This window comes from Polypterus senegalus, chromosome 9 (genome assembly GCF_016835505.1).
Source record: "Polypterus senegalus isolate Bchr_013 chromosome 9, ASM1683550v1, whole genome shotgun sequence".
In the NCBI taxonomy this organism is placed as follows: Eukaryota; Metazoa; Chordata; class Cladistia; order Polypteriformes; family Polypteridae; genus Polypterus; species Polypterus senegalus.
In genome coordinates this window covers 98,563,843-98,587,388 of record NC_053162.1, presented here as the reverse complement: position 1 = coordinate 98,587,388, position 23,546 = coordinate 98,563,843, and the positions used below count along the sequence as shown (strand labels likewise).

The 23,546-nt window shown below is 37.5% G+C and overlaps 1 protein-coding gene across 2 annotated transcripts in view; it reads left to right on the top strand.

The window, feature by feature from the left end:
* The window catches only part of zc3h18 (zinc finger CCCH-type containing 18), a 160,302-nt gene that overhangs the window by 6,254 nt on the left and 130,502 nt on the right, over positions 1 to 23,546 (top strand). The window lies entirely within an intron of this gene.

Genomic DNA, 23,546 nt, shown 5'->3' with positions numbered 1-23,546 from the left:
AGTACGATTCTTTATTTATAAATCTAATATTTTCGCAGTTAGAGCATTGAAAACCTGTTTATGACCTTCTAAATATGTTTTTTAACATTATTAGAGCCCTCTAGACATGAAATAACACCCTTTAGTCAAAAGTTTAAACTGTGCTCCATGACAAGACAGAGATGACAGTTCTTTCTCACAATTAAAAGAATGCAAACATATCTTCCTCTTCAAGGTGCGCGTCAGGAGCAGAGAATGTCAGAGAGAGAGAGAGAAAAGTAAACAATCAAAAATCAATAGGGCTGTTACGCTTTTAAGTTGTCAAGCACAGCGATAAAGCGGCGCAATGAAGGGATCAATGTGAAGGTAGCCTTTCAGAATTTTTTTACAGGCCCGTCCGTATCTTCTAAGCAAACAGCCACTGTGCAAACAGCCCCTCTGCTCACACCCTCCGTCGGGAGCAGATAATGGGGCTAATCATACACCTCCCTGATGGTATTGCATGATGGATAAGTATCTGCCTGTATTTCTCAGAGAGAGTGAGAGACAGAGAAAAGCAAACAATGAAAAATCAATACGGGCTGTTAGAGCTTTTAAGTGTGCGAAGCAGCGCGCGGGAAGCATATCGTATATCATTGAGGAGTTTTATTTAATATGTAATACGTGCTCTGATTGGGTAGCTTCTCAGCCATCTGCCAATAGCGTCCCTTGTATGAAATCAACTGGGCAAACAAACTGAGGAAGCATGTAACATAAATTGAAAGACCCATTGTCCACAGAAATCCACAGGCCAGCGAAAAATCCGTGATATATATTTAGATATGCTTACATTTAAAATCCGCGATGGAGTGAAGCCGCAAAAGTCGAAGTGCGATCACTGTATATTAAAATTACATTTAAGCATACTATCTATTGAACATTTACTTATCTTAACTGTTGTTTTTTTTTTTTCTTTTTTAATGAGTCTTGGCTTGTACTTTGAGTGTGATATTTATGTAAAACTTTTTGTTTTTCACGCTCTGCTGTGGTTTGTTGAATCTAATTCATTTAGCATGATACCATTTTTTTTAACATCATGTTAAAATCCTGTGCTATATTATTTTACAGAATGCAGTTTGGTATTTCTTTTATTGTTTTAGTAATTAAGGGTGTACTTACACTGGCAATTCATTCCGTGCCTGAGCACGTTTGTCCACATGTAACCCCACAAAGTCTAGTTCATTTGACTAGTGTGATCGCTCAGTGCTTGGCCAGCCATACCATGCCTTGGTCTGCTTGGAAGAGGTGGGCCTAAGGACAGTTCAGTAGTATTCGGAAATAGTGTGATCAGTAAATGTGCCCGTACACAGGAAAAAGATGTGACGTCAATGATGCAACAAGTCAGATAGTGAAATTCTCATTTCATTCAATATTTTTTGAGTTAAAAATAGGTTTTTATTTTCACTTTACACATGAACTTGAATTGTAGTTGGCAAGAAAAGCTGCAAATTCCTCCCTTAACATCATTTGTCACTGTAAAAATCTTCTCGTATGTGCAGCACAATTAACCGTGCGCTGCACACTGAATAAATCTGTAAGAGGTTAGAACTTTATCCTGTCCTACACAACTCCAAAATAACCACCAAATAAGTTAAATTATTTTAACATGCATACTGTCACTCCATGTTCAGATCTTGTTTTGACTTTCCATGCTCCTGACAAAACATACCCCAGGCCCAGAACGTTAAGCCCAGTGTGAGTGCGGGCCAGCAGGGGAGTAGGAAGGGGCAACAGGTGTGCTTGGGCATAGTACAGAACAAACATGCCTAGTGTGAGTAGGCCCTAAAATTTCCTACTGTTAACAATACACTGTATTCCAGAAGAGTAGTGCTGTGTAATTTTGTTATTGTTAGACAACTGTGGAAATTTATATTCGTTGGTTATCTGTTGAATTTCACTTGTTTTGCTGCATATTATAATTCAGAAGAACAGTACATGCTCTGATATTCTTTTGTATATACTGTGCATGTACTACTGTAATACAGCACATTATGTGCTTGCGTGCTTTACACAGCACCAAATTATCGTCTGTTAAGCTTATAGCCAGTCAGGTGGATATATCAGACTTGTGATCCAGAATAATACATCCATTACATTTTTAAAAGCTTCCTTCGTAAAAAGTAAATTTGCTACACTGTTTCTGGCCAAGACCATTATCCATACCATGTTTTTGCCTTTCTGAACATCTAGCACTGCAGTCTGTGTCCTTGTCTATCACACATGCATACAACCGAAGCCAGTAGGTCAGAGTGTTGATGCCAAACTGAGATGACCTGTGCAATAATTTCCCCTGCTGCAGTAATATGTAAAAAAAAAAGCTCATCCCCTGTGCTTGAGTCCCAATCCAGGTGGTTCGTTGTGTGGTGGTTCCAGCAATGCTCTATCAGCACATTCTCCCAACCTTAAAAAAAAAAAAAAAAACTGATAAAATAACATTTTTTAGCAAGTATTGAAGTTTTTTGTAACTAGAGAATGAGAAAAATTGTTTAATCCATCTAGCCCATTTTATTTTTTTGTCCTTTTCTTCCTATTCTGATCTGATCCCTGTTTTTGAAAATCTTTTTGATGTGTGAAACTCAGTTGTTTGAACATATGCTGGGCTGTTCTGTTTTGGTTTTGAAGGTGGAAGGTCAAGCAGTCTGGTTTAATCTTTTTGTGGTGCTTTAGTTATTTTTTGTACTTTAGGTTTTCATACTTCTTCCCACTATTTCTTTCCTCCAATTGTGTGAACGGAACCTTTTATATGAGTTGGAAGTTGTCATTTAATTCTCGTTTATGGACATTTGACATTTGGAATATTTACTGCCTGCCTCATTTCTGTTATTTTTGGAGTATATAATTCTTAATTTTAACAATAATTTGCTCCCCATTTTTCTTTAAAAAATAAAAGAAAAAGTTCTAAAAACGTGTATTTCTCTTTGCTTTGGACTTTCTATTCGTCATTACTGGCAGTTCCTGTCTGAGGTAGTCCATAAGTAAAGGAAATACTTAAAAGGTTCATACAAGAAAAAAAGGAATAGTGTCCAAAAATATATATAGTAAAGATTAGTACAATTGTATATATATCATCCTGAGAAAGGAAAATAATAATAAAATTTTAACGTACCCCTGAAAATACCTGTCAAACTATCACTATGGTAGTTTATGACTTGATTTTTAGGAGACTGTAGAGTTAAAGCCATGCAGTTACATGTCTCATGACATTCCCACTCCGTAAACAAATGGACCCAGTTCCTTTATACACTAAAGGTTAAGCATGGTGTTTCTGAAGTTATTTTTTCACAGTCACATCATGCTATTATTTGCTGCAGAGTCTTGGTTTATTAGGAGAAGCCATATTTAGTAGTTTTATTTAGTATTCTCAAACTGCTTACAATTGCATCTAGTATGACTCAAGTCCAAACATATGTAGTATACTGGTCTTTATCTTACCAAATATCTCTAATTTGTGGGGCAAGTAATATAATATTGTTTACAATGTTGATGATGTAATTTCAAAGATGGTAATGTTTTGTAATATTGAGATATTATGATATCGTATTATTGTTTTCACTTAAAAGCATTTCATGGAAGTAAATCATAAACATATTCTCTTAACCAGTATTTAAAGAACAAAATGAACTAAAAATGTGTATATGTGCATTTTAGAATTTCACATTGTGAAACAAAAGCATTACCACATCAATAACACCACATTGTATCAAGTAGCTCTCCGGATTATAAAGTTGCATCTAAACAAGGTTAATTATCATATTTACTCTAATGAAAGCTGTATATTTGATCCTTATAGCCTTAATTGTTTGCTGTTGTTTAATTTTGGAACCTGAGAAAATTCTCCAGTACTACATATTTAGTGAAGGCTGGAGATTTGTCAGTAACACGAAATTATGGAGTCGAGGGAGAAGATGGTATTATGTCTGGACGTATCTGTATTTTTCATAGTAATAGTAGGAAGGTGGGTAGTAAGAAGTCCCACTGTCTGCAACATGGATGCTATTTCTCCTTATTGTTTTTTTCCAGCATGTTTACAAAACAATTTTTCTGAGCTTCACAGCAGCTGCAGGCTGTTCATATTCCTCTAGTTGTCTCTCCAGGTTTGTTTTTCTTTTAAATTTGCTGGTTCTGATTCCTCATCTTGATATTCTGACTCATAAGTATAAAGCTCATTTTTCCTTTCACAGTCCTATATCACTGATATATACTGTAAGAGACAGTTTGTTTCTCTAAATGCTTGGAAAGTAAAAAATATAATTACTTGTTTAATACAGATCTTTACACTTTGGCTACACTATACATATTTAAAGTAAGTTTGTGACTTAAGTTAATACAAAAACAAAGATAATTAAACCATATGTAATTTACTTAAATGAACACAAAAGCTTAGGTTAAACCTATAGTTAAAAAGAACAATTTCAGTTTAATTAAGATAAACATATAATGTTGACAGTATCATATTAATAACATCTTAAGATATAGCCAGTTGACAATGGAGGAATAAAATAGGAATCTTCAGTCAGCAGCATTCCTAGAGGAGATACACTTCTGTGGGTCAGTTTTAACTGTCACAAAGTCAGAAGGGCAGGTATGTTCAGTTAAAGCAACAGGATATATTATGAGGTGTACAGAGACTTCTTGTCTGCTAAGATGCTAGGGATGCTCTAATTGATCATCTGCCAATTGAATCTGGCCAGTTGACACTACAAAAAGACTTGATTGTAATCAGTAAAAAGGCTGATCACAAAAATGGATATTTTCAGCCCTTGCTTTTCTAAGATTTATGATAATTTAGTTGCAGTGCTCCTTTACGCAAGGTGTTACAGTAGTCGAGCCAGCACATATCTTTTTTTTTTTCTTTTGCATCAAATGTCCTGTATTGTAAACAAAGCAGCGAGTAGAGGCTTGTTTTATTAGTGAATGAGAGACGATTGGTATATTAACTTTTTATGTTAAAGAAAGTAGAGTAATAAACTGAAAAAAACGTAAATCAGAGAAGTTGTTCTGTGCAAATAGACAAACGGCAAGAAAAGCTACTTTAAGGAATTCAGACCTTTATTTTGTTCTTTGAATGAAAACAGGCATCATTTCCTTTTGGACAGTGAGCTTGTTTGAAATGCATGCAGCAGCTTACACTTTTAATTGGCGGAAAAAAAAAGGATAAAGACAAATTTAAAATTGTTGTTTAGTAAACAATAGCCTTTTTTAAAGATTTGTGTTGTGTTTATTATTTGGTGCTTTGTGTCAGTATAAGTTTTGGTAAGAAATAAGTACTACATAATTAAAATGGTGATCCATATTTTATAATTACACCTCAAGAATTGCGAATGTCTAGTTGATACACCGAAGAAAAAAATACATCTGTACAAATATAGTAAATGTATATTTTAACAGCAAAAAACTGTAGTGCAGTTAATGATATAAAATGATTAAAAAGTAAAAGTCGTTGTATTTTTACATTTAAGCAGTATACAAATTCTAATATCAATTGTATATCTGGGTCTGTATTGAAGGAATGGCACTTAATAGGAGTGACATAAATACCATATTAATGGAGTGACATTTTATTGGAGTGACATAACTAGTCACCTACCACATACAACTGAAAGTATGCTCGCCAAAAAAATCGTTGTCGCCTCACCTACCACTTGGATGGTTGGTTGGATGGATGGTTGTCACTCCTTTGAAATTTATATCTGAGGTTTCACTCCTTCGTTATGTCACTTCTATGACATGTCACTCCTTTGAATAGGACATATATATATATATATATATATATACACACACACACACACACAAACACACATACATACATACAGTAAAGTCTCACTTATCCGACATAAGTGGGCCGGCAGAACATCGGATAAGCAAAAGTGTTGGATAATGGGAGGTGTTAAGAAAAAGCCTATTAAATGTCAAACTATGTTATAATTTTACACATTACGAACCTAATAATCATGTTTTACATTAAAACAGAAAAAAAAACTGAAAAAATGAACGTACAGTTACAGAATTGTCTGATGTTGAATACAGTATGTACTGTACTTAAAAAGTTCAGTCCTGTGATGATTAAAGAAATTTGTGATCGTAGTCTGCTTTCCTGATGAATGCCATTTCTTCGCTGCCAAGTTTCACCATATTTGCAGCATCATTATGTCGATTTCTGTAGCTGCTTCTTGTTGCTCAATTTAATTGCAGTTTCTAGAGTCTTAACTCCGTCACTAATATAGTCAACATCCGTACGAGCGTATACTGTTTACTACAGCATTGTGACTGCGTGTGTGTGTTTGTGCGGTGACGTGCGAGTCCCCGTCTTGCACCTGAAAACACGAAGCTAAGTCTCAGTTCTTTAGCAACACCAGCTTTATTCAGCTTGAAACAGCAACATCACAATTATTTATTGTAGCAGGATCTGCCGGTCTCCTATACACAGACACAGCAGTCAGGCAGGGTCATGGCCAGGTTAGGGGCCAAGTAATCCTGTGCCCTGCGCATTTATAATGTTCCTTGTATCACCCATCGATGGCAGGCACACAGCATGTCCACGATCTTTTTGGATCCGCTTTTATGGCGAACTGCTATAGCACTGGGAGACTATGATTGCTTTGGGACACTCTTCTGCGTGTCGTCCCATTGGGTGGAATCCCACAATAGTTTAGAAACTCACTCACACCAGCCATGATTCTTTTCAAAGGTAAAGTGCAGGTTAATTTGTTTTATGTATTTTTACTTTATATTTTGTACTAGCAAAATACCCGCGCTTTGCAGCGGAGAAGTAGTGTGTTAAAGAAGTTATGAAAAAGAAATGGAAACATTTTTAAAATAACGTAACATGATTGTCAATGTAATTGTGTTGTCAGTGTTATGAGTGTGGCTGTCATCAAGGATTTGATTATCATTGTTTCTTTCAATCAGGTCATATTTGGAGGAGGTGTTGTGTTCAAGTTATATTCCGTGTTTGTCAACTGTTGTAAAGATAACAGGTTTCATTCATCGAAGTGTTCACTACCTAAATCGGTACTCGTGAATCTAAGATGTTTAACAGGCATTCCCGGTATTAAGTTGTGGATTTGCCTGCGAATATTTAGCGGTAGCGTGTCTATGAACTTAATTTAACCTTTCCCAGTCCTGCAAAGTCAGTTCTCATGGGCTGCTCGGAGTACATGCATCGAAGCTTCTCAGCTGTGCTTGTGCTATCTCGTGCGATCTTGCAATGTCCACGGCTTTATTTAATGTTAGCTCAGACCCGGCACTTAAGTTTCTCTCGTACCTTTGCTGAGTTTGCTCCAAACACTCTTCTATCCCTGACCATCTAATTTTCTTTTGCATAAGCACAGTCCTTCACCAGCAATTTTAACTCCGCTACAAAGTGCTGAAAAATCTCGTTTATACCCTGCGTCCTCTCATTAAACTTGTATCTTGCGAATATCGTATTTGTCTTAGGCATGACAAGCGCCAGCAGCAGTGTGTCTATGAACCTAATTTAAAGTTAAGCTTTACACCCTGCTTTCCTATTCGTTAGCATAAGCACAGTCCTTCACCAGCAATTTTAACTCCGTTACAGTAATTGTAACTCTGTTACAAAGTGATCAAAAGTCTTGTTTATACCCTGTATCTTCTCATTAAACTTGTATCTCGCGAATATCGTATTCGTCGTAGGCATGGCAAACGCCAGCGGCAGCGTGTCTATGAACTTAATTTAAACTTTAGGTTTACACTGTGCTTTGTTTCCGCAGTAGCTGCATTTATGAATATGCTTGTATGCATCACTCGCTTCATATTTTTTTGCTGCCTTCTCAATTGTGTAATGCGTTTTTTCAACAGGCTTCATTCATCGAAGTGATCACTACCCAAATCGGTACTCTTGAATCTAAGATGTTTAACAGGCATTCCTTGTATTAAGTTGTGGATTTGCCTGAGAATATTTAGCGGCAGCGTGTCTATGAACGTAATTTAAACTTAAGCTTTACACCTTGCTTTCCTATTGATATATGTACAAAGGCTTGTTCAGCGTCAGAGGGTTTCTGCAGTAGCTGCACTTATGAATATGCTAAGCACAGTCCTTCACCCGCGAATATTTAGCGGCAGCGTGTCTCCTTGACCATCTCATCTTCGTTTGCATAAGCCCAGTCCTTCACCCGCGAATATTTACATTATATGGGCAGGCACTCAATTACATGAGAGGCGTGATGATGCTAGACGCAACTCTGCCTCACACGGCGACAAAGCATCGGGCTATGGCCGTGTATATGGACAAAAGTAGGTTCCAGTTATGACTGTTATGCGTAGAATTTCGAAATGAAACCTGTCTAACTTTTGTAAGTAAGCTGTAAGGAATGAGCCTGTCAAATTTCAGCCTTCCACCTACAAGGGAAGTTGGAGAATTAGTGATGAGTCAGTGAGTGAGTGAGTGAGTCAATCAGTCAGTCAGTGAGGGCTTTGTCTTTTATTAGTATAGATTAATCATTTTTATATGAATAGTTTCGGGTTGTGGAACAAATCATCTGAGATTCCATTATTTCTTATGGGGAAATTCGCTTTGATATACTCTTCGAGTGTTTTGGACTGCGAGCACATTTCCGGAACGAATTATGCTCGCAACCCAAGGTTCCACTGCGATTAGCTGCAGTAGAGTCGGGAGCAACAAAAAATAGACTACGCTCACACTCGCAACTTGCAGTTCTTGTTGCTGATTGATGCGTTTTTTTTTTGCGGTGGGACGTCGGATAATATGGAATGTCGGATAAGCAAAGGTAGGATAAGCGAGACTCTACTGTGTATATATATATATCTATATATATATATTTTTTTAAATTAAGTCTTGTTTCAGCTACGTATATTACAGAAAAAAAACTAAACAATGTGATAGATTGTAATTATGAGAAGCATTTTATTTTATGCCATATGTATTATGGATAAATATTTCTGTACATATATATTAGTTAAAATATGTATTTTAAGGAAATATTATTTATTTTAGTATTTTATGGTCACTGAACAGTAAGCCTACGGAATTTCATTCTGTTAATAATAAAAAAATATGAACAGTTAATACCTGTAGTCTATAGTATAATTATAAAAATACATTTTAGTATGGGACATTAGACTTCTGTTTCTTTGGTTATGAGATTAGTTTGAAAATTGTTTTAACAAGATAAAGAAATCTGAATCAGACGATCAAATAACATGAAATCTGTGATTGGTATCAGTCTTAAAAAAAAAAAAACCTGACCAGAGCATTCCTATCAGAGTAAACAGAATGGGTCAAAAACCACTGGGTGGTGCTTTACACTACAGCAGGATAATGACCCAAAGCATACTGCTAAATCAGTTATAGCTTTCTTTAAAGTCAAAATGTGGAATGTTCTTGAATGACTGAGTCAGTCACTTATTCTAAATCTGACTGAGCATGCGTTTCACTTGACGAAAGCAAAAGTAAACGCAGCAAGCCAACAAAATAAACAGGATCTTAAGATGGCTTCAGTACATGCTTAGCAGATCATCACAAGGGAAGAAACCCAGACCCTAACGGTGTCTATGGTTTCCAGACTTTATGCAGTCATTCACTAAAAAGGATTTGAAACCAAGTGTTAATCTTCTTTTAATTTGGAAGTTCTACATTTAAAACTCACATCCTTTGTTTAATTTCATACCAGTATGCTTGAGTATAAACCCACACTAAAAACAATTGTGTCACTACCCAAGTACTTATGGACTGCACTAATATGGGTCATTCCATGACAAAAACATCAATGGCCCATGCACTTTGGATTCAAAAAATTCTAGAAAAATTATAAGATATACCCAAGTTAGTCAGGACACACCCTGTACTTTTTTTTTTTAAATGTAAGACCAGTACTTTCCAAGATATATCCAGTTTACTAAGGGGAGTGGGGTGTTGATTTTATCTGGCCTAATTTTTCATCAAATTTCACAAGTCCGTTGCTCAAGAACTAAACTACCGAGTAGGTTCAGACTTTGCATACTGGTACATTAATTGGTATAGTATGTGATAAAATTAAAACATTTGGTCCAGATCACCATGAAGGTCAAAGTTGCCCCTTGAAATTGACCAAAATTTTATTTGAGTTATTGGCTTACCTATAAACACATATTTGTAGGCAACACAAGACTTTCGATTTGTTTTCCTTATTCAGATAATTATATATGCTTTCTGAAACGGCAGTAAACATAAAATAAACAGCAGACATCTCAAATCCAAAAAATAATTTTGGATTTCATTTTCAGGGCAACCTAATGGCATGTGGGAATGTGTAGATAATTTTTAAATATTTTTCATTTATTCTACATTGTCCCTTCATTCTCAAAACAAAAACCTTGCATTTCTTCTGCAAGTCTTTCGTGTTTTTCTCCATCCTAAACACATTCTAAATGTGCCTTGTGTCAATTATGGTAATCATTGAGTTTTCAATCAGTAAGTGATCAAAAATGTTAAACTTTTTTTCTTATCAAATGATGATCCTGTCTCATCTCGCTGAACAAAGAATACAACTCTTCATTGGCAAATGAGTACCTGGTACTCAAGAATACCACTGTTACATCCCTGCAGAATATGGCTTTCAATTGGCCACCTAGAGATGATGTTTGTGGGGTGCCTTTACAGGGTGTCATTGTACTACTTAGTGCACCTACAACAGTCAGTAGGAGGTAGTACCATTTTGATCTTGAAGACAAAGATGCCTTGCACTCTGCACTTCGAATGAAATGAGTCACAGTCCTGCAGCTGCAGTACCAAGATATTAACATTTCATTTTAACTAGTGTTTTATTTAATGATAAATAAAGTTGCTGCTTGTCCATGTGTTGTGCTTAATGTGCCTTTAGTGATTTTGTTTCCTATTAATTTTATACCCAAGTTAGTGATGAAGAACTTGATAATTATCATTACTGACAAGTGGTGAATTTATCCCATGTTAAGAATGGAAAATAATAATGAAAGATTCACATAAGAAAAATAAGACTTGTTTTTTGAGAAAGAAGGGCTTGTGTTTGATACAGGAAAAATATTAACAATGTCTGAACATACCCACAATTCATCAAGCTGGTCTTAAAATTAGACCCAAAAAGAGTTTTTCACATTTGAGAGGTCTGCTGGTCAAACCCTGATGCAGTTTCTTCTTTGTTTAAAACCTTTTTAAAAGATCTGTGTAAGTATCCAAACATGGAAAAAATGTCATCAGGCTGTATCAGTTAGACTTATCCTTTCTGAAAGCCTAAACATAGCAAAGCCAAAGACATAAAAACATTTTTTTTCCATTTTTGAAGTCTGTTCTTACCAAGTGGTGTCATCTGGACCAAGCATTTTGATTTTGTTATGTACTATACCAATAAAATTACCAGTATGCAACATTTGAGCATGCTAGGTGGTTTAGTTCTTGAGAGATGGTCTTGTGAAATAGATGCAAAAATAACGCTGTGTCAAATTTGACACCCCAGTCCTCTTGCAAAATTGGCTATACCTTGGAAAGTATTAATCATACTTCAAAATAATTTTACAGGGTGTCACCTGGATAACATGGGTATACCTGGTATTTTTTTAGAATTTTGTCAGACCAAAGTTTGTGGGAATTCTGGAAAATCGTTGATTTGACATGGAATCACCCTTATAGTTCATACAAACTACATGTTTAGGATTACTTCACTCATTGACTGTCAGGAAATTCTTGTCTATTTGCAGACAGCCTATGGAAACACTGATCCTATTAATGAACCAGTGGCCTTGTGGCTCAGAAAAAATCCAGCCTAAAGAGAGAATTAATGTAATGATTAAAAAACAGACAACACTACGATCATGTTTCACATTTAATTGTCCAAAAGGGTAGTCATGGTGATGGTCACGTCTGTCTTCCTTTTTTTATCTTTATTTTATTTACATTTCTTATACTAAAGTATATGCTGAAAAACAATTATCAGCAATATGTAAGTGATCTATTAAAAAAAAAAATCTATAATTGTTTTTACAATAAAATTACAAGGAAGAATCAAAGGATAAAAGCAACCAACCCTTTAATACCTGTAACTGTGAGCAGATGAACATAGCAGTTGTATCACTTCTCCACATAGTCTCCCTGCAGGTCGATGCATTTCTTGTATTGTTCCATTACCACCTTCTTTAGTTGGGAGAAGAAGCTTTTTGGCTGGTCCTGAATTCAGGTCTGCACCACTTTAACATCTCAGCTTAGAGTAAAATGAAGATGTGATTGTCACATGGTGCTAGATCAGGGCTGTAAGATGGAATGTGGAAGACATTCAAACTGCAACTGTTGTAACTTCCTCCACTATCATGGCCGCTGTGTGGGTATATGTGTTATCATAAAACAACATGACTGTTTTGGACAGTATTCATCTTTTTTTTTTTTTTGTGAATTGCAGGTTCAAGTTTCTTTCTAAGCATAGTACAGTACATTACTTTGGTCACAGATCGTGTTCCTGAAAATACACCAGAATAGGAGCCTTTATGTCTCAAAAGAAAGTCGTCTGGATTTTCTTGGCGGAGGGTTATTGTTTGAACTTCTTCTTTAAAAAGAAGACAGGTGTTTCTACTTTATGCTTTGTCTCTTGCATGTAAAGGTGCAGGAACAGTCGACAGCAAAATCCATCGGTCTTCTATAAAGAAAGCATTTGCCATTTTGATATGGGCTTCTGAACATGATGTTGATGGTTGACCAGATTGAGCTTCATTGGTTACACTTGTTCTTCCTGCTTTAAGCCTTTCTAACCATTCATAAACATTTCGTTGAGTAATGCCGTTTTCACTTTCCTATGGCACGTTTTTGAACAGTGGTGGAATCCCACAATGGAGTGTCCATGTTTATTTGACCTTGGCTTCAACTAGACTAACGACAGACTGCTGTGCTGTGTTTGTTCAAACTACGCATAAGCTATTGCAAATGTAATATATATTACATCAGTTTCTTTCCATTGCAGTTCCTGCATAATTTTCAAATTACCTTTACATTTTGATTTAACCTTGTATCTATTATCATAGAAAAATATCTCTCCAAATAGTTCTAAAAAGTTTAAGATATTCACACACTTCAGTCTTCTGTTTTTTTTTTATTGTTAAGATGTTGTGTTAAGATGCATTTATTTTATTTTACTGTCTGGAAGCAAAGTAACCTTTTTTGATTTCCTTTGAATTTATAACTGCCATCTTCTATTATTGGTGGTGCGGTGGTAGTGCTGCTGCCTCGCTGTAAGGAGACCTGTGTTCGCTTCCTGGGTCCTCCCTGCGTGGAGTTTGCATGTTCTCTCCATGTCTGTGTGGGTTTCATCTGGGTGCTCTGGTTTCCTCCCACAGTCCAAAGACATGCAGGTTAGGTGTATTGGTGGTTGTGCTTGGTGTGTGTGTGTGCCCTGCGGTGAGCTGGTGCCCTGCCTTGCGCCTTTTGTTGGCTGGGATTAGCTCCGGCAGACCCCCCTTGACCCTGTGTTAGGATTCTTTGGGTTGGGAAAATGGTATGGTTTGGTATAGTATCTTCTTTTATTTAAATTGGCTAAATTAACAATGTCCTTCAAGAAATTAGACCCATCACCTTCTCTTATCTAGCCTGTTTATAAGTTAATTACCTCTAGCTACTAAATATAGTTTCATTTAACAAAGTGTCTAGAGCACAGTTGTGAAAATGTGACTAATTTCAAAACCCCCAAACTTTTCCTTTAAATTAGTTGAGAGAACTGCTTCATTTAGTAAATACATACAGTGCTATGTAAAAGTTTGGGCACCCCTCTGAGGTTGCATGATAATTTGCCCTGTCTGCATAAGAGAAGATCACAGCAATTCGCCATTTTCTTACTACAGAAATGTAGACAAGGGGATGTTTATTAGACCAAAATTCTCTGTGTAGCTTTATTGAGTTGTATGAAATAAAATAAAATGTAGAATTGGAACGTACAAAATTTGGGCACACTTTTAATTGCATTAATTTGAAGACCTGTAGTCATTTAATGCTGACAGGTTGCAGCACACAATTGCTTTGATTACCTCATTAGATCTTAAACTACAAAGACAGATGAAACCAATCATGAAAAAGGTTATTTAACATTGGTAATTGCTAGTTGTGCTTGTATTTGGTTCTCTCTTAGAAAGTGGCAATGTGGGAACCTCTAAAAAAAACTCTCTACTGACCTAAAAACTAAAATAATTTGTTATAAATTAGGAGAAGGGTACAAGAAATTATCACAAAGTTTTGGACTGTGTCTCCACAGTCAGAAATGTAGTTAGGAAATGTAAGGCCACAGGAACAGTCCTTGTGAAGGAAAGATGTAGTAGGCCAAGAAAAATATCTGAAAGGCACAGCCAAAGGGTGGTTAGAATGGTCACAGACAAACCACAGACCATCTCCAGAGAGCTACAAGAATGTCTGACTGCTGATGGGTGTCATTGTACATCGTTCTACAGTCCAGAGCACTTTGTACCGGGGACAGCTCGGTGGAAGGGTGATGCATAGAAAGCCTTTTCTGAGTACTCACCACAAGAAGAGTCGCATGAGGAATGCAAAAGCGCTTCTGGACAAGCCAGAAACATTTTGGGAAAAAATACTGTGGACAGTTGAGTTATTTTGCCACAACCAGAGGCACTATGCATGGTGAAAAAATGTACAACTTCCTGGAGAAAAGCTTGCTGCCTATTGTAAAATTTGGTGTAGGGTCCATCATGTTATGGGGCTGTGTGGCTAGCACAGGTACTGGAAACCTTGTTAAAGTTGAGGGCCACATGAATTCCTCCCAGTATCAGCAGATTCATGACAAGACTGTTCATGAGTCAGTCACAAACTTGAAGTTTTGCTGGGGTTGGATGTTTCAACACGACAATGATCCAAAGCACCATTCAAAATTTACCAAGGAGTTCATGCAGAGGCACAAGTACAGTGGTCTAGAATGGGCATCCCAGTCCCCAGACCTGAACATCATTGCAAATGTATGAATTGATTTGAAGCAGGCTGTCCATGCCCAGACGCCATTAAACCTGACTGAACAGGAGGCATTTTGTATGGAAGAATGGTCCAAAATACCGTCAGCCTGAATTCAAGGACTTGTCAGTGGCTAAAGGAGGCTCTACTAAATATCAATGGGATTATTCCTTTGGGGCACCCAAATTTATGCACCAGCCTATTTTTGTTTAAATGCCCATTAAATTGGTTCTGTTGGTCCAATAAAAATATTTCACTGTTAAAATGTTGCTGTTTCCATAAGGTATAAAATATGTTAAAATGAAGTTGCTGCCTCAAAAGCCTAGCATGTTATAAATTGATACAGTGATTTTTATCAAGGGTGCCCAAACTTTTACATAGCACTGTACATTAAAAAAACATTTATTTAGTAAATACATTCCCCAGGTTTTTCGAAAAAAGTATTAATCGGTCTCAAATCCTGTTTTTTATATACACTACACCCCCAAAATTCGCTGGGGTTACGTTCCTAGAGCACCCGCGAATTGTGAAAAAACGGGACTTTTGGATGTGGTTAAAAATGCCTTTAAAATGCCAATTTTTTTAGTTTAAACCTTAAATACAATATGCCCCCAAAGCACTTTAATTTTGTTGCAAACTCAGCTTAATACATTAATATATTACCTAAAAACAGAATGTAAAGGTAAACCCGTCTACTGTGCAGTACTTTACTGCTATGTCTCCCACGGTGCTAGGATGTAAAATACCGATGTTAACGCTATACATACTGTAATTCATGCAAGCGCATTTTCTTTGGTATGCGTTGTCCTTTTCTTTGTTATAAGTAGAGTAAATACATAATAATTTCATTTAATTAAAATACAGTAAAATGTACAGGTACTCATCAATGATGAATGATATTGATGATGATGTAGCTGTGCAGTATGATGGAGAGGATTTAAAACTCCTCGGGTAGCACCTCTTCTTCAGGAGGAGTCGTATCTTTGGACGGGGTCTTCTTCTGGTGGGGTTTCCTGCTGTCTTTTCTTTATAGGTTTCAGGAACATTGTGATGGGAAGTTGCTACGTTGTCTCCTGTAGCGAACTGCTGGTACAGTTTCCGTGCTTTCTCACGGATGATGTTACTGTCCAAGGGGATGTTCTTCCTGCATTCGGTGATCCACAATGCCAAGGCAGATTCCATTCTAATGATACTTTTATTCCTTATAGTCGTTACCTTTTTGGCACTATCACAGAAACTTACAGATACAGTACTCCAGATCACTGCTTCATTCTTCTTTATGTAGCTTGTGGTGCTTTTATTAATGCCATAGTGGCACGCTACTGCAGCATATGTTTTTACTTCCTGAAGCAAATCCAGTAGTTCCACCTTCTCCTGGAGTGTTTTAAACTTCTTCTGGTGCTTAGGCTCAATGCCAGAAGCCTTAGAAGGTGCAGGGTGACTCAGCGATATCTTGTGCATTTAAGAATAACAAAATGAATACAATAACAAAATGAAAAACATGAGGACACTCCGCTGGAGTCGCGTTGCAGGGCAGCAATCAATCCAGCAGCAAGGAGAAATGAATACTGCTCTTGGATTGGCTACTTTCACCATCCCAAACCGCGTTTCCCTCAGCGGTTGCTTCCTGTTCTCAGCAGAAGACCAGTCAGTTCCACTGCAGGGACTGCTGGTAGTTGCAGTTTCAAATTCTATTGGCCGGTTCGGCTATTCGGTTTTCTCTACAGCACAGAATTGCCACGAAAAAAGTCATAAATTGCGGAGGATATTTGCGCTTTCCGCTAACAATTAATAGTTTGGTTCTAAGGAAAAATCAGCGAACGGCTGAGTCCGCGAACCCTGAACCGCAACTTTGCGGAGGTCTACTGTATATGAGTGTGTGTGTATATATGTATGTATATATGTATGTGTATGTATGTATATATATATATATATGTATATATGTATGTATATGTATATATACTGCTCAAAAGAATTAAAGGAACACTTTTTAATCAGAGTATAGCATAAAGTCAATGAAACTTATGGGATATTAATCTGGTCAGTTAAGTAGCAGAGGGGTTGTTAATCAGTTTCAGCTGCTGTGGTGTTAATGAAATTAACAACAGATGCACTAGAGAGGCAACAATGAGATGACCCCAAAACAGGAATGGTTTAACAGGTGGAGGCCACTGACATTTTTCCCTCCTCATCTTTTCTGACTGTTTCTTCACTAGTTTTGCATTTGGCTACAGTCAGTGTCACTACTGGTAGCATGAGGCGATACCTGGACCCTACAGAGGTTGCACAGGTAGTCCAACTTCTCCAGGATGGCACATCAATACGTGTCATTGCCAGAAGGTTTGCTGTGACTCCTGCACAGTCTCAAGGGCATGGAGGAGATTCTAGGAGACAAGCAGTTACTCTAGGAGAGCTGGAGAGGGCCATAGAAGGTCCATAATCCATCAGCAGGACCAGTATCTGCTCCTTTGGGCAGGAGGAACAGGATGAGCACTGCCAGAGCCCTACAAAATGACCTCCAGCAGGCCACTGGTGTGAATGTCTCTGACCAAACAACCAGAAAGACTTCATGAGTGTGACCCCAGGGCCCCATGTCCTCTAATGGGCCCTGAGCTCACTGCCAGCAGCATGCAGCTCGATTGGCATTCGCCATAGAATACCAGAATTGGCAGATGCACCACTGGTGCCCTGTGCTTTTTACAGATGAGAGCAGGTTCACCCTGAGCACGTGACAGAAGTAAAAGGGTCTGGAGAAGCCATGGAGAACATTATGCTGCCTGTAACATCATTTAGCATGAGCAGTTTGGTGGTGGGTTAATGATTGTCTGGGGAGGCATATCCATGGAGGGTCACACAGACCGCTACAGGCTTGACAAAGGCACCTTGGCTGCCATTAGGTATCAGGATGAAATCCTTGGACCCATTGTCAGACCCTATGCTGGTACAGTGGCTCCTGGTGCACGACAATTCCTGGCCTCATGTGAGTATGCAGGCAGTTCCTGGAGGATGAAGGAATTGATACCATTGACTGGCCACCACACTTTCCTGACCTAAATGCAATAGAACACCTCTGGGACATTATGTTTTGGTCCATCCGATGCCACCAGGTTGCACCTCAGACTGTCCAGGAGCTCAGTGATGCCCTGGTCCAAATCTGGGAGGAGATCCCCCACAACACCATCTGTCATCTCATTAGAAGCATGCACCGATGTTGTCAGGTATGTATACAAGAACACAGGGGCCATACAAAGTGCTGCGTACAATTTTGAGTTGCTGCAATTAAATTTTGGCAAAATGGACTAGCCTGCCACATAATTTTTTCACTCTGATTTTTGGGGCGTCTTTGAATTCAGGGCTCTGTAGGTTGATCATTTTCATTTCCATCAAACGATGTGGCATCCTTTCGTTCCTAACACATTACCCAGTCTATATCAGTATAGATATCCAGGAGGATTTCTTTTTCCCATTGAGATCTGTGTTCCTTTAATTTTTTTGAGCAGTTTATATACATACATACATACAGTGGTGTGAAAAACTATTTCCCCCTTCCTGATTTCTTATTCTTTTGCATGTTTGTCACACAAAATCCATTAGTCAAATATAACACAAGTAAACACAAAATGCAGTTTTTAAATGATGGTTTTATTATTTAGGGAGAAAAAATCCAAACCTACATGGCCCTGTGTGAAAAAGTAATTGCCCCCTGAACCTAATAACTGGTTGGGCCACCCTTAGCAGCAATAACTGCAATCAAGCGTTTGCGATAACTTGCAATGAGTCTTTTACAGAGCTCTGGAGGAATTTTGGCCCACTCATCTTTGCAGAATTGTTGTAATTCAGCTTTATTTGAGGATTTTCTAGCATGAACCGCCTTTTTAAGGTCATGCCATAGCATCTCAATTGGATTCAGGTCAGGACTTTGACTAGGCCACTCCAAAGTCTTCATTTTTTTTTTTCTTCAGCCATTCAGAGGTGGATTTGCTGGTGTGTTTTGAGTCATTGTCCTGTTGCAGCACCCAAGATCGCTTTAGCTTGAGTTGACGAACAAATGGCCGGACATTCTCCTTCAGGATTTTTTGGTAGACAGTAGAATTCATGGTTCCATCTATCACAGCAAGCCTTCCAGGTCCTGAAGCAGCAAAACAACCCCAGACCATCACACTACCACCACCATATTTTACTGTTTGTATGATGTTCTTTTTCTGAAATGCTGTGTTCCTTTTACGCCAGATGTAACGGGACATTTGCCTTCCAAAAAGTTCAACTTTTGTCTCATCAGTCCACAAGGTATTTTCCCAAAAGTCTTGGCAATCATTCAGATGTTTCTTAGCAAAATTGTGACGGCCCTAATATTCTTTTTGCTTAACAGTGGTTTGCGTCTTGGAAATCTGCCATGCAGGCCGTTTTTGCCCAGTCTCTTTCTTATGGTGGAGTTGTGTACACTGACCTTAATTGAGGCAAGCAAGGCCTGCAGTTCTTTAGACGTTGTCCTGGGGTCTTTTGTGACCTCTCGGATGAGTTGTCTCTGCACTCTTGGGGTAATTTTGGTTGGCCGGCCACTCCTGGGAAGGTTCACCACTGTTCCATGTTTTTGCCATTTGTGGATAATGGCTCTCACTGTGGTTCGCTGGAGTCCCAAAGCTTTAGAAATGGCTTTATAACCTTTACCAGACTAATAGATCTCAATGACTTCTGTTCTCATTTGTTCCTGAATTTCTTTGGATCTTGGCATGATGTCTAGCTTTTGAGGTGCTTTTGGTCTACTTCCATGTGTCAGGCAGCTCCTATTTAAGTGATTTCTTGATTGAAACAGGTGTGGCAGTAATCAGGCCAGGGGTGGCTACGAAATTGAACTCAGGTGTGATACACCACAGTTAGGTTATTTTTAACAAGGGGGCAATTACTTTTTCACACAGGGCCATGTAGGTTTGGATTTTTTTCTCCCTAAATAATAAAACCATCATTTAAAAACTGCATTTTGTGTTTACTTGTGTTATATTTGACTAATGGTTAAATGTGTTTGATGATCAGAAACATTTTGTGTGACACACATGCAAAAAAATAAGAAATCAGGAAGGGGGCAAATAGTTTTTCACACCGTATACATTGACAATCATGTTTTTTAAATCTTTCTTTCTTTTTTTCATAACTTTTTAAAACACTACTTCTCCGCTGTGAAGTGCGGGAATTTTGCTTGTGTGTGTGTGTATATATATACATATATGTGTATACATATATGTGTGTATATATACACATATATACATATACTAGTAGAATACTCGGCGGCTTGCGCAGGAGAAGTAATGTGTTATAGAAGGTACTAAAAAGAAAAAGGAAAAATTTTAAAACTAACGAACATGATTGTTAATGTAATTGTTTTGTCATTGATATGAGTGTTGTTCTCATATCTATCTATCTATCTATCTATCTATCTATCTATCTATCTATCTATCGAGAATACCAAGGCTTAGCCGAAGATAGTGTGTTAAAGAAGGTACTAAAAAGAAAAGGAAAATTTTAAAACTAACCTAACATGATTGTTAATGTAATTGTTTTGTCATTGATATGAGTGTTGTTCTCATATCTATCTATATATATTTCTCTATCTATCTATATATATATATATATATATATATATATATATATATATATACCCGCTTGGCAGCGGAGAAGTAGTGTTAAAAGGAAAGAGAAAGAAAAGGGAAACATTTTAAAAATAATGTAACATGATTGTCAAAGTAATTGTTTTGTGTATTTGGCGCAGCGTCACAATGGTTGTTTTCGTAGCTGCATCAGAAAATGTACCACGCCGTCCTGACACGCATTCTTTTTACTGTTTTCTCACAGCTTGGATTGCTGCTGTCATATATATATACAACACACACACACACATACATACATATTATACATACATACACACACACAAATTATATACATGTGTGTATGTATGTATGTGTGTGTGTGTATATATATACACCTACATATACTTGTGTATATGTTTGTATGTGTCTATATGTGTGTGTATAGGTTTAATCACTGAGTGCAAGGGAAAATAATAAATTATAGTCTATAAGTTATTAAACAGTAAAACATTAACGCTTTTAAGAAGTACAGGTACATTGAAATTACATTTTCTATGTGAACATTCAAATTTGTGCCTCTGGTAATGTGCCTTACCGGCATTTAAAGAAAATTAGTTTTGTGTCCTCTGCAGTGTTAAGAGAGAAAGGCTTTGGTTTGTCACTGTTGTGAGTGTTGAGTGTTGTTGTCATATATATATATATATATATATATATATATATATATATATATATATATATATATTTTACACACACACATAAACATATATATATAAATATACATACATACACACACATATATAAACATATATATACATATACATACATATCTACATATATACACACACAGCTATTTCAGATCAGTGCAATACGCTGTTTTGTTAAAAGCGGTTGACTCCGCTCTTACGTGCAATAACAAATCAAATCATTCAGTTGTCTTTGCTCATATGTCATTTTAGAGCTGGACCAGCCTGGCATCTTTTTGGCAACAAGTTCGTTTTATGTTTGGTGTGAGGTTCTGTGTTGTGGAGATTCTCAGGATGGATTGCAGGTGCTCATCAGTGAGGTGACTCCTGTGTGCTGTTTTGTTAGTCTTTATCACTGAGAAAGAGCTTCTCTCACAGATATGTGCTACCAAGCATGCACACAAGGTTCGAGCCGCATGTAGACGGACTTTTTTTGTTCTTCAAAGTCGCAAAGCTGTGCAAACTCAGTGCATAATAACTCTAGTAAGCGGTGTGTCGTGCAAGGCAGCTGAAGCTGCATTATGGGATCTGTAGTTTATTGTGTTACCAGCGCTATATACCCGGCTTTAATAACAATAATACAGTATATAAAATGATCTCATGGGCGGATATAATTACACGCCCGGGCGGATGTGGCCCTTGACCCCTTGAGTTTGACACATATGGACTAAATAGAACTTGAAAAGATATATTTTTTCAAATGTGATCGGGTGCAATTCAGATAGAGTTGACGCGCACTACAGCCTGCATGCCTCAATGAGTCATCCTCCCTTGCTCTTACTTTTTACCGTTCATCTAATGAATACACTGAGTATGGCTTTACCAAAACAATCATTGATGGCTTGAATAAAGTATCCATTATTCGAGTATATGTAGAGCGGGATATATATACATATATATATACCCAGCGTCGCAGTAGAAGTAGTGTGTTAAAAAGGTAGAAAAAGAAAAGGGAACATTTAAAAATAGCGTAACATGACTGTCAATATACAGTATTTGTTTTGTGAGTGTTACTGAGTGTTGCTGTCATCAAGGATTTGATTATCATTATTTCTTTCAATCAGGTTCGTGATTTGTAGGATGTGTTGTGTTCAAGTTACATTCCGTGTTTGTCAATCGCTGTAAAGATGACAGGTTTCATTCATCGATTCGTCGCTTACTGCATCAATAAACAGCTCGTCTTCTTCTTTATCTGAGACCTGACGCACTGCATGCACGGGTTTTTTTTACACTGTCTTCCTTTAGCGGGACATTGACCTTTTTCCACGTGTGCTTTGTTTCCGCAGTAGTTGGATTTATGAATATGCTTATCAGACGCTTCATATTTTTTGCTGCCTTTTCAATTGTGTGTAATTCGGTTTTTGTTCAGCGCTCTTTGGAACTGTTGCTTTTATCTGTGCACTGCGTCCAGTTCACGCGGAGCCACTTTCGGTGTACATGCATCGAAGGTTCCCAGCTGTGCTGGTGCCATCTCGCGTATGTCCATGGCTGTATTTAATGTTACCTTAGTCCTGGCACTTAAAACTTTCTCTCGCAGTTTCGCTGAGTTTGTGTCAAACACCACCCTGACCATCTCATCTTCCTCTCCATAAGCACAGTCCTTCACCCGTGAATATTTACCCGGCAGTTTGCTATTGGATTGCCGCTGACGGACGGACCTTATATGGGCAGGCACTAAATTACAAGCGCCAGCGCAGCCTGTCTATGAACTTAATTTAAAGTGTAGGTTTACATCGTGCTTTGTTTCCGAAGTAGCAGAACTCATGAATATGGTTGTATATGTCACTTGCTCGCTTCTTATTGTTTAGCTGCCTTCTCAATTATATAATGCATGTTTTCTTCAGAGCTTTTTGAGGTCTTCCTGGTTTTCTATGTACTCGCGTGATTACGTGGGAGGCGTGATGATGTCACACTAAACTCCCCCCCCAGGCGTTGAAGCTCATCTCCATTACAGTAAATGGAGAAAACTGCTTCCAGTTATGACCATTACGCGTAGAATTTCAAACCTGCCCAACTTTTGTAAGGAAGCTGTAAGGAATGAACCTGCCAAATTTCAGCCTTCCACCCACACGGGAAGTTGGAGAATTAGTGATGAGTGAGTGAGTGAGTGAGTGAGTGAGTGAGGGCTTTACCTTTATTAGTAGTATAGATTGATGGGGTTGTATAAAATAATTTAAACACTGCTTAATACTAAAATACATAAATACAAAAGCAATTAGATGAAATAAATGAAAATATTTTACCTCACTTTACTTTTTAATAAAATCTTTGTTTTTC